This window comes from Schistocerca gregaria, chromosome 1, assembly GCF_023897955.1.
Source record: "Schistocerca gregaria isolate iqSchGreg1 chromosome 1, iqSchGreg1.2, whole genome shotgun sequence".
NCBI lineage: Eukaryota > Metazoa > Arthropoda > Insecta > Orthoptera > Acrididae > Schistocerca > Schistocerca gregaria.
Window position 1 is genome coordinate 264346427 of NC_064920.1, and position 13484 is coordinate 264359910.

The following is a 13484-nucleotide window of genomic DNA, read 5'->3' on the forward strand; positions in this document are numbered from 1 at the left end:
TTATTCCTATCCGCTGAGAATACAGTACTCCTACAGTTATTCTGTTATTCCTCTATTTATTGTAATATTATTCTACCTTTGTATGAATTGGGAGTTGGGGCTGAGATTTCTTTTATACATTATCTGAGGTTTTTTGCCTGATCGCTCACATATCCGGCTACTTTTACTCAATATGATGATGCCCCAAGAGGGCGAAACGTGTCGTTGTCGTTAAATAATTTCTCAAGGGAGTATATTTTTCTCTGAAACTACATTAGAAATATTTATTGCAGGTGCTGTGCGTTTTTTGTTTGAAGTTTCGAAATAAATTACGTGAATGTTTGTTTAGAAGGCCTGGGTTCATGCTTCCGACTTTTATCCAGGTTTAGGACTTTTCAGCATGTCCCCAAATCACTTTCCTGTAACGAATCAGTGGGTGGCACATTTCTCATCCTTGCCAGGTAGTAATACGATAGGACCTTAACGACTTCGAAAGAGGCGGGAATTAACACTGGCCGGTCTTACGTTCTTGCACTGAATCAGTGATCCCCAACCTAGGCCCCTGGGCCCACACTTCAGGGGGGGGGGGGGAGAGGGAGGAGAGGAAGGCGTGGTAGGTTTACTGTGGCAGGGGCGGTGGGGGGGGGGGAGTCGGGCGCGGACAGCTCAGTAGAAGTAGAAATTTGTCCTTATATTGCAGTTAGAGAACTAATTTTTTTGTACAGTTGGCAATATCAGTTTTGCCTTGCGCGTCATCAAGTTAATGCTGACTCAACACATTCTTCAGTTCGTGCGCTACATTCATAACTCAGTTTTATGACTGTTGTGCTCTGTAAAAAAAGAAAAACAAATACTATGTAAGTTATGTGAAAAAGATGAGTGAAAATGTCTGCTAGACCGACACATTCCGACCCGTGTATCTTGAACGTCATCTAACAACAGCATTGAAAATTAATGTAAAAGAGTTATCCCTTCAAAAAATAAATTTTTTAAGTGATATGAAACTGGACTCTACTGGAACCTAACAGCATGAAAATGAAAAAAAGTTTGAAATGGCATATAAAATTTCTATGTTCATTTTCTTTAGCCCTCATACTATTGGCGAAACGTTAATCAAACGATACATTCATAAAGCAGCAAGGACTGTTTTAGGAGAAGACACTCAGTGAAATACGATCAACAGTGTGATACCAAAGATCAAAGAAATGGCCCCGAGTGTGAAAGAAGAGCTACTTAAAAGACTGAAAAGTTTCCGTTTTTTGCCACGGTGTGACGATTCAACTGATATAGCTCAACACTCACTCAATAGTATATTACCAGCTTGTGGAAGAAGAAAATAATAGAAGAAATATTGGTTTTTTCTAAAAACTTGACAACAAAATCAAAAGGTTCTGATGTATTTTCCGCCTTAAATGAATCTTTTGTTGATAACGGTTTGTCTTGGGGAGTTATTGGACGCTGCACCGATGGAACACCAACCATGTTAAATTCACATATTGGCTTCTTAAGTATTGCCAAAGGAAAAGTACGTAAACTTAATTGACTCTCGTTTGATCCAAAGACAAGCCCTAGCTCCTAAAATTTTTCCTGAACAACTGTGCTCCGCACTGCGAGTGGCTATCAGTGTAGTTCACCAAATTAGGTCACGTGCTGTGTATACTCTTTTTCTCCAAGTATTATACAATGATCTGACTTCTGAACACCAATGTTCAATCTCTCATCCACAAGACTGTATGATAGGAAATAAGAGGGAGAAAGGTTCTTTTTGAGCAAATGGAAAGCTGAGCTTCATTGTTTGATGACCTTTTTGTATTCAACACAGCGTACCTTGAAACTTCTTTGAAACTTTTAATAATATGAATTTGTAGCTAGAAGGTACAAACCGAAAATAATGGAGGTCACTGATACCATAAGGGCCTTCTTGGAAAAGACACAGCTATGGAAGCGTCGCCTTGTCATTTCATCGATGGCCTGAACTTCTCGATAGGAAACTGTGTTTTGTCCAGGAGTGGAGAGTTATCATCAGTTAACACCTAGCACGACTACAAAAACTTGTATATTTCTATATCAACGAAAAGGATTATTTCGCGAAATCTGTTATCGTTTGGTTGAAGTTTGTTACCGGGTGCCGACACGCTTATGCATGTAGAATGCATACGAGATGCTTCTAATAATTTCCACAACGAAACTCAGCCTAGGAATCTCGAAGAAAACCCAAAGAGATTTTGGTCATACATAAAGCTTACCAGTGGAAAGATGTAATCAATACCTTCACTGCGCGATAACAACGGTGAAGTCACTGATGACAGAGCCACTAAAGTAGAGTTATTAAATACCGATTCCCGAAACTCCCTCAGCAAAGAAGACGAAGTAAATATTCCTGAATTCCAATCAACAACAACTGCCAAGATGAGAAACATAGTAGTAGATATCCTCGGTGTAGTAAATCAGCTGAAATCATTAAATAAGGATCCATATTGTATGGCAGTCAGTTTCCTTTCCGAGTATGCTGCCACAATAGCTTCATAATTGACACATACAACCGCTCGCACAAACAAAGATCCGCACCTAAAGAAAAAAAGGAAATAGGAGTATTCCGCAGAATTACTGGCCCATAGTACTAACGTTGACTCGCAGTAGGTATTTGGAACACACATTATTTTCGAACATTATAAATTACCTCGAAGAAAACGATTTATTGTCACAGAGTAAGCATTGATTCAGAAAATATCGTTCTTGAGAAACACAACTAGCACTTTATACTCATGAAGTAATGAGCGCTATTCACAGAGGATGTCAAATTGATTCCATATTTTTAGATTTCCAGAAGACTTTCGACACTGTTCCTCACAAGCGTCTGATAACCAAACTGCATGCCAGTCGAACAACGCCTCAATTGCGCGACTGGATTCGTAATTCCCTGTCAAGAGAGTCACATTTCATAGTAATAGCCGGTCGGCGTGGCCGACCGGTTGTAGGCGCTTCACTCTGGAACAGGGCGACCGCTACGGTCGCTGGTTCGAATCCTGCCTCGGGCATGTATGATGTGTGTGATGTCCTCATGTCAGTTCGGTTTAAGTAATTTTAAGTTCTAGGGGCTGATGACCTCAGATGTTTAGTCCCATAGTGCTCAGAGCCATTTGAACCATAATAATAGACGGAAAGTCATCGGGTAAAGTAGAAGTAATATCTGGCTTTCCTCAAGTAAGCGGTATACGCCCTTCATGGTTCCTGATCTATATTAACGACATTGGAGACAATCTGAGTCGCCCTGTTAGATTTTTTTGCAAATTATGCTGTCATTTATCGTCTTACAAACTCATCAGATGACCAAACCGAACTGCAAAATTGTTTATGAAAGATATCTGTATGGTTCGAAAAGTGGCAATTGACCCTGAATAAAGAAAATTCTGAAGCTATTCGCATGAGTACGAAATTATATCGGCTAATTTTAGAGTGTCCGATAAGTCACACAAATCTGAAGGCTGTAAATTCAACTAAATACTTAGGGATTACAATTACAAATAACCTAAATTGGAGCGATGATATAGGCAATGTTGCGGGTAGAACAAACTAAATACTGTGGTTAATTGGCAGAACATTTAGAAGGTCCAACACGTCTACTAAAGACATTGCAATACCTCACGCTTGTCCGAACTATTCTGAGTATTGCTGTGCGGTGTGAGATCGGCATCATGTGGGACTGTCTGATGACGTAGTAAAAGTTAAAAGGCAGTTCGTTTTGTGTTATCGTGGAATAGGGGTGATAGTGCCACAGATATGATACACGAATTGGAGTGGCAATCATTAAAACAAATGCATTTTTCGTTGCGACGGGATCTTCTCACGAAATTTCTATCACCAGTTTTCTCCTCCGATTGCAAAAACATTCTGATGGCATCCACCTACGTAGGAAGAAATGAACATCTAGATAAAATAATAGAAATCTGGGCTCGCACAGAAAAATTACTCAGTTTTCCCGCGCGGCATTCGAGAGTGGAACGGTGGAGGGAGCTTGAAGGTGGTTCATTGAACCCTCTGCTACGCACTTTATTGTGAGTAGTAGAGTAATCATTTAGATATACATGCTGATGTAGATGGCACAGGATCTGAAGAGAACAAGCACGTTTACACGCGCGCGCACACAGACGCACATGCACGCGCGCGTGCATACACACACACACACACACACACACACACACACACACACACACACACACACATTCGACAGTGAACCAAACAAATTCAGTATGCTAATGTCTGTTACTTGGCTGGCTACACGACGGGGAGTAAGAGAGGGTTTGAGGGGTGGAGGGAGGGGGAAGAGGAAGAGAACGAGAAAAAGACATACGGAAGTAAATATATGCATTATCCAAAAATTACAGCTTTCTGACAAGAACTGACAAGCAATAATAACTTCCAGTGGCTTCCGAAATAAATTTCTACCATTTATATGACACAGCTTTTTCAGGCATTGGTTCAAATGGCTCTGAGCACTATAGGACTAAACATCTGTGGTCATCAATCCCCTAGAACTTAGAACTACTTAAACCTAACTAACCTAAGGACATCACACACATCCATGCCCGAGGCAGGATTCGAACCTGCAATTTTAGCAGTCGCGCGATTCCGGACTGAGCGCCTAGAACCGCGACACCACCACGGCCGGCAAAACAGGCATTCCTAGTGTTCAAAATAAAAATATCACAAATATTGTCAGTCAAAGACCTCATATCCACATAACAGCAGGGATCGAATTCATATCCCATTCACGAAATTCATTGCAGCAACAAGTCGGATAGTGAATAATTATTAATTTACTGAGTGATTTTAATTGAAATTAAACTTTCAAAACGCTGTAGAAATAACACCACTTATCAGAATGACGTCAGTCGAAACGGAATGTTATCGGAGAAGTGGAAAAACGTGTGGCAGAAGAAAAAGCAATAGTTAAAAATTAATCAACAGATGGCGGTGTTTGTGTCACAATACGTAAATGACAACACCTGACATGTGCACGATCCATTGAAGTTGGTGTACATGACTTTTCCTCCTTTCGCCATTGGACATACTGGTGAGCACGGCGCCTAAAATCCTGCGAAACATACTTCTTTTCTATAGATTCAAAATTACTCATGTGCATGAGTTGCTTCCTATTGAGCTGCCAGCAAGAGAGACCTTTGTTTTAGAATTTCTTGCTCGCATAGAAGTGGACAGTGAGTTGCACCGTAAAATTTTGTAGGTCACTTCCGTCTGACAGGCTATGTCAATACACAGAATAGTCGAATATGGGTAACGAAAAATCCACACGCAGATCAGCCAGTACCACTTCAATCTGAAAAGGTCATTGTGTGGTGCGGATTTGCGGCATCATTTATTATAGGGCCATATTTTCTCGAAGAGACAGGTGCTTCCCGTCCTGTTACCTCTACCGTCACTGGTGAGCGCTATGATGGTCTTTTGCGCAACCATGTCATTCCAGCTCTCCAACAGCATGGATATGAGGATGGAATCATTTTTACGCAAGAAGGCGCACCTCCGCACTTTAGAAATCCAGTTCAGCAGCAGCTGAAGACCCATTTCGGAAATGCTACAATTATCAGCTGCCATTTCCCTACAGCCTGGCCGTCCCGATCACCTGATCTTAATCCGTGCGACATATGGCTATGGTGGTGGTGAGTGTATAACGTCCCGTCGCCAACGAGGTCATTAGAGACGGTGCGCAAGCTCGGGTTAGGGAAGGATTGGGAAGGAAATCGGTCGTGCCCTTTCAAAGGAACCATCCCTGCATTTGCCTGAAAAGATTTAGGGAAATCACTGGAAACCTAAATCAGGATGGCTGGAGACGGCCATATGGCTATGGGGCCTTGTGTAAGATGTTGTGTTCAGTGTTGCGATAGCAAGCTTAGCTGCATTGAAGGCACGTACTGCGCAACACATTCTGAACGTGACCCCGGAAACATTTCGATTACTAATGGAGAATGCTGTTCCTCGATTTCAAGTTTTTGCAGAAAACGCTGGACAGCATACTGGACATGTTTTGCGTCAGTTACACGGAAATTAATAATGCGATTTGATTTTGATTGATGCGGTTTTTGGTCCCAGGACAATTAAAATCCGATGTGATTGATGTTTTTGTATGCGGTTTCTGACGTCACCACAGTTAAAAACCGATGTGAGTGATGTTTTATGCGGTTTTTGGCCTCAGGACAATTGTAAACCGATTTTTCCCATGATCTTGCCGTGGTGGATGAGCTTACGTAACTAACAGTATCCCAGTTGCACACCGATGCACACTGAGAAGTAGAGTCTGTTTAACGTCAGACGTACATCTTAGGCATTGTTTGTATGTTTGATTTGTCAATTTTGGTCGATCACTATTAAATTATGATGCCTACAACGCCCCGTCTATTGTTATATATTAGAACTATTTATTTTTCTTCTGCCATAAGTTTCCCTCCTCGTCCGAAAATATTCAGTTGCAATTTGACGTCCCAGTGGCGTTATTTCTAGTGCGGTTTGAAAGTTTAACATTAATTATAATCACCCTGTATATTAGCTGCAGCTGGCAATAAGTACAGTGATAATGTCTTACACTCAGTTTCACTGTACTGTCAATATATACTTGATTATTAGGGGCTAATTATGCACCACCGTAGGTAATTTCAGTCCGCACATTTCTCTCGCTTAATCAGCTTCGGAATATTTACCGATAACGAATGAAGTTGTTAAAGATAAATGCAGAATTTGAGAGCTGTAATTCTGTGATATTGAATAATATCGAATGAACGCCCAATTTTTGTACGTAGACTATAGTTTTCGTACCTCTTTTTCGTTGAGCAACTTGTTTCTGCTTTTTATGCCATTGTCGATTGTTTAGCTATAAGAAAATCGTGTTCCATTACCCTACGAAACAGAAACACCTATAGATCAAATAAACGCTAGACAAACCGAAAATATCTGTACAACGATGAATAGGTCTAAATACCACCCAAGCGCCAAATGCCGTCTCTCTTTGATGAGTTTGTGGCTTTCGTGCCCACTTTGAACAATATGCCGAAAAAGACTAAAACTACTAATAACTACAAGTTGGAGTAATTTGAGAGAGATTCTGGTAACATTCAACGGAAAGGATTGAAATCGCTTTATTCTGTGCTTACCTGGGAGACATAACAGATCATCCGGCCTCTATCGCCGGTGCTCCACACTGAGCCGTTGTTTCTTAGAGTAGGGGTGTTCTCAGGTTCTCGAGCACTCTGTGATACAATTCTCTTCGAATCGCTACGCTTTACATAAATTGCTTCAGACGAATAATATTTTGTCCAGCCTAAATTCTGCCTACTAAAATTTAGGTAACGTAACAGGCCTTTTCGGCCACTAAACAAAATTGCTTGAATGTACCTGTCCCTTTCCTTTTCCATTCTTTTGCTTGTGCATTCTTCATCGGAATTCGCCGTGAATTTAAAATTTCTTTGTTTTATTTCCCTTTCAGAAATTTCCACAGCTTTACTAACATTGTTTACTAGAAGTCTGAACCGCCCCTTATTCGCAATGAGGAAACAGGTTTTGTGTGGAATAGCGTCTATCAACTAATGCTCGGAAGCATGATACGAGAGCACTGTTCATCTTAATTTTGAAACTTACTTTGAAAAGCTGTTTTGAAAGAATTAACGTATTTCAGTCGAAACAGATGAGTTATCTCCATTCTAACAACTGGATTTAGATTAAAATAGATTAAAAAGGTTGTTTTCTTTAGTGTTAATTAATTAAAATCTCTATAAAGCTAGAGATTTCTTAATACTGTATCTCCGCTGAAACCTATTTTCAACCTCCCGCCGGAGGTTCGAGTCCCCCCTCGGGCATGGGTGTGTGTGTTGCACTTAGCGTAAGTTAGTTTAAGTAGTGGATAAGACTAGAGACCGATGACCTCAGCAGTTTGGTCCCATTGGAATTCAAACACATTTGAACATTTTCCTGTTTCGGTTTCGTAGTCCTTGGAGCAAATGTAATGCTTCGGTGTACATAACAGCAGCTCATCGCAGTTGCTAAATATGTGTGGGAATTGGAAATATGTCCCAGTCTCCTGGTACTCTCTCTCTCTCTCTCTTTCTCTCTGTCCATCTTCTCCCTCTCTCTATGTCTGTGTCCTCCTTCCCTTTCTTTGTTGATCTCCTCATCCTACACCCCCCCCCCTCCCTCTCTCTCTCTCTCTCGCTCCCCATGACCTTTTTCCCCTCTACCTACGTCTCCTTCTACCAAGTTCTCTGTCCGTCTACTTCTTCCCCATCTCTATGTCGATTTACTCCCCTTCCCCCTCCGCCTTTGTACATCTACTTCTTCGCTTCCCTCTCAGATCTTTAACCTTCTTTATTGTTATCCCAAGTTCAGAATCCGGAGTAGTATCCTAATAACAAGCAGAATACTGACAAATACAACTTGCCTCCTTTCTGTGAGAAATGTCTTTAAGGAACAAAGCTAAATAACACGTCGTTGTTTATACAGTTTTTGGTTAAAAGTGCATATAACGTAAAAGAACTTGTGTGGGCTAATAATCCTACCGTTGTGGTCTTCACTCCAAAGGCTGGTTTGATGCAGCTCTGTATGCTACTCTATCCTGTTCAAGCCTCTTCATTTCCGAGTAACTATTACAATCCACATCCCTCTGAATTTGCTTACTGGTTTCCCTCTACGATTTTACCCCTTCCCCCCCCCTCCCCATGCTTTCCTCCAGCACTAAATTAGTGATTCCTTGGTGCCTGAGAATGTGTCTTATCAACCGATATGTTCTTTTAGTCAGGTTGCAACACTAAATTCCCTTCTCCCCAATTCTATTCAGTACCTCATTTGTTACTTGATCTACCCATCTAATCTTCAGCATTCTTCTGTATCACCACATTTCGAAAGTTTCTACTTTATTCTTGTCTAACTGTTTATCGCCCATGTTTCACTTCCATACATACCTACACTACATACAAATACTTTAAGAAAGGATTTCCTGACACTTAAATCTACACTCGATGTTCAAAATTTCCCTTTTCAGAAACGCTTTTCTTGTCATTGCCAGTAAACACTTTATATCCTTCCTATTTCGGCCATCATCTATTATTTTGCTTTGCAAATAGTAAAACTAAATTTTTACTTTAAGGGTTTCATCTCCTAATCTAATTCCCTCAGCATCACCTGTTTAATTCGAGTGCATTCCATTATCCTCGTGTTGCTTTTATTGATGATCATCTTATTTTCTCCTTTCGAGATACTGTCCATACAACTGAACAGCTCTGTTAAGTCCTTCGCTGTCTCTAACAGAATTACAGTGTCATCGGCAAACCTGAAATTCCCACAATATGTAATTTCAACCTATCGATTTCCCTTTTTAAATTTTCTAACCTATCTGCCCAATTAAGGGATCTGACATTACACCCTCCGATCCGTAGAATACCAGTTTTGTTTCTCCTGTTAAAGACGTCCTCCTGCGTAGTCCCGCGTTGAGATACGAATGGGGGACTATTTTACCTCAGGAATACTTTACTCAAGAGAATGCCACCATCATTTAACCTTTCAGTACAGCTTCATAACTTCGCAAAAAATTACGACTGCAGTTTCCTTTTCCTTTCAGGCGTCGGCAGTACCACCACAGCAGTGCCGGTTTGGTTGATGTTACAAGGCCAGATCAATCATCCAGACTGTTGTCCCGGCAATTACTGAAAAGGCTGCTGTCCCTTCTCAGGAACAGCACGTTTGTCTGGCCTCTGAACAGATACCCCTCTGCAGTGGTTGCACATACCGGCAAGATCTATGGTTCAGGGACTATCATAGTTAAAACTGTCTGTGAGAAAGAAAACAAAACCATACATATTCACAACATACCACATCACAGCGTTTTCTTCCTCGCAGTCGGTTTTAACAGAAACCTTTACAGTGCTGTTTTAAAAAATGTGCAACCTTTGTCGATAGGAATGTTTGTTACAGTATCCTGTAAAAATTGGAATTAGATCAGTCAAGAACCTTTCGAGAGTTTTAGTAACACGTTTTCTCTTCGTATATTACACAAATAAATATACTACATATACAAAAAATGTACAGGAGATGCACATCCGAAAATTCGTTACAGTATAGTGTAAAAATTTAAACTAAATTGGAAATGATTTTTTCGTGGTTTTTAGTAAAAATATTACCCTTTTACACATACACAAACACATTCCACATTGTGTGTGTGTGTGTGTAATATATATATATATATATATATATATATATATATATATATATTACTTATGTTCGTAGAATATGTCTGTCAGAAGGTTTATCAGAGTATATTTTAAAATTTGTAGCAAGTCGGTCAATAACTTCCCCAGATTTTAACTAAAACATTTCCCCATTATGTAGCATGTGTATATTTACATACCGTACATACTTAAAAATGGATACCTTATGTCTGTCCGAACGTTTATTAGAGCATCATGCAGAAGTTTGGAGAACTTCAATCAAGAATTTCCCGATATTTTTGGTAACAAGCTTAAACAAAGATTTGTTGTTATATAGCAGCACAATAAGATGGAACTCCAGTAGGTATATAAAAACACGCGCATATTCGAATGCGACGTTCTGTCAACATTTCAAAGAAATAGGTGAAGAACTTTCGGAGATATAAGACCTTGAACAAAGGAACATTCACATTTTTATTGATATCGAATATTCTAACAAGATTTGTTTTTATATACACAGTTCAATCGGTATGTTATAAGCATAACTTGCATGTGAAGAGCACCTGCAGTTGGTGACGGGCTCCGAATTTCATCAGTGCTGCTTAAAAGTACACGAACATTAAAAGCTGCAGCCTTAGCTGAAGGGTGATGAGGGGGGTCGGGGGGGGGGGGGGGCATTCTGTAATAACAAATGCGTAGTTCAGTGGGCGGTTGTTGCGGTCGTATCCTAGGCACGCTGTCTGCTGCTGCAGATTTGCTGTTTTCAAGATCGTGCTGTACTGTTCTGGCCAAGCATGAAGCTGTGAGATAGTTTAGTTTTAGTGCATACAGCTATCGTTGTTGTTTCCGTTATCGAAGCCAAATCAACAACAATTACACGTAATCTTAGTTGTTGTTTGTCATTCATAAATGTAAAAGGTCACCTCAAATAAGAACAAACAAAAATATGGGACCGTGGACCTGCTACCTTGGACAACCAACGACAACAAGAGAAGTATATCCACCAACAGCTGCGGGTTTGAGAATAACAACAAGGAACTGTACTGAAAATAAATAGTGACTGAATTACGGAAGGTGACTATGCTCGGAGGCGTTGTGTCGGGAACCTACCTCACAAATATGCCTTCTTTTGATATCTTAGAGGCTGAGCTGCCATCGTCCGTGACGATAAAAGTGTAGATAATTAACCTCAGTCCTCTTAGTTTCTTTGGGAGATGTAATTAAAGGCTAAACTGTGGCACTGTCGCAGTTTGTATCTTGCAACCTACAGCTATGTTATCGTCATCTATACTGGATCTACATATCAACGAAGAAAAAGCTATTGACGAAGCAGTAAGGTCATTCCCGTGGGCATCTATGAGAAACGCTGTAACGTTGGGCGGCAGGAACTTTGTAAACAGTCTCAAATGGTTCATCGTGTGACATGATTAGCTCGCTACTTAATGCAGTCCATAAAAATAAAGGCAAGAGGGAGTGGGAGAACGGTGGCGTTGAGGTACCACAGAAAACATACTGACGGCGCAACCGTACTTTTAGCTCGAGAACGAAGACCATTTACAGTGACCCCTCTATCGATTCGACAGAATGAATTGCTAGGTTTCGAATCGACATCACTTAATCCCCGTTGTGATAATTTGCGTTCCTCGCCTACGTGTTGAGAATATCGTGTTTTAAAATTGCAGTGTTATGGTGGCACCGTCCGTGGAGAAGTTTTCCTCACCTGCGGGAGTGACTGTTGCAGAAAATGTCAGTGACGTTCCTACCACTTGTTGATCTCACTGGTGCTGGTGGAGGTAGCCATGACAGGTATGTGACGTTGTTCCTGTTCCGGACAGTTTGTGAATAAATTATGAAGATGCTGCCGATATTCACACAGCAACTAATGAAGTTCTTTACTATCGCGGCATTGGTTGTACATCGGAGTGCTGCGAACTAATCTCACCCCACCATACGTTACAGTTTTCGCTAAGCGTACCCAGTATTCTGTAACTGATAGCCTGGGCTGCTTAAGCTTTTCTCACCTTCGAAAAAAAAAATTGCAAATCTACCTCGGCGCCAGGCGTGTGGAAATAATTGTACCAAAAAATAATCAAGATTCATTTGATGAAAATAGTGGTTGTCGAGATGGACTACCCTGAGCAGGTATAACTTATATAATGAATAAATTACAGAAATCTGGAAAAGGTTTTTTAGGAGGGACAGAAGGGAACTTCGCTCTGTAATGAATAAAAGTTGCTTACCAAAGCACTTGAAGGTTGTGTCAGCAATGTTCGCGAATATCAGAATGAAAGAAAAATTAGAAGCGAAGTCATATGCTTCGTACGACAGTACTTCATATATAAACTGAATTATTCTCAGGGAGTGATTTCTAAAACAATATGGGGACTTGAATTAAATCAGAGCAAATGTATCAATAGAATACTAATATCGATGTCGGTAGCTATTACACTGTCGTATGTGAAAGTAAAGCGAACTCCAAAGAGCACTCCAGAAACTGGATCTACTGTATAACAAACATAATACGATAGAATCAACACAAACGACGAAAGCCATGTACTGCTAGGAAATATGAACAGTTAGAAAAATAAGGTACCAGTCAATCGGTCTGAAAAGAACTGCTGCAAAGTCCGCCAAAACGTTGGCATTTTACTTGTTTTAGTGGTCCCTAATAATGCGGCCCACTACCCAAAATTATTTTTACTTAGAACAATCATTTGCATCTATGATGAACATATGGAACCCTTCAAGCGTTTCGAACGACATAATATGTAGTGAAAATTAGAACATAAACAAATAAGATAAATTGATTTCATTCAATACATACGTGGTGCAATGTGAGTAACGCTAAATATTATTACTGGCAAGGACACATCGTTAAACTGTGCAAGACTGCGGCGATGACTACTGTACGACATTGATGTGAGAACTGGCTCTCAACTCAGAACGAATAATACTAATAATAATAATTATAATAATAATGAACAGGAAGTTGAAATATATTTTCTTGTGGAGCACTAAGGTTATTCTCATTCTATGTTTCAACTCAGCTGGGTTAATTGCTTACTTTACTTGAGTCAGATTTCGATGCTTTTTATTGCTAAATCTTCAGGCTCCTGGGCGTCGTTACCGAAATGAAATACGTAAGCAAGTGTACCATAGCAAATTGTAATGCAGAAAACGTAAGAATTATTATGGTTTTTTTATTGCACCTAACTGACTGAAGATGAAACAACGAAAGGGTTCGAAATCGATTTCGAATAAACAGCAAACACAGCGAAGTGAAATGTGGCTCTGTGCTCAGAA

General features: G+C 40.2%; 1 protein-coding gene across 1 annotated transcript in view; it reads right to left on the bottom strand.

The window, feature by feature from the left end:
- The window catches only part of LOC126339987 (prolactin-releasing peptide receptor-like), a 552558-nt gene that overhangs the window by 538517 nt on the left and 557 nt on the right, over window positions 1-13484 (bottom strand). The gene's annotated exons all lie outside the window — the stretch shown is intronic.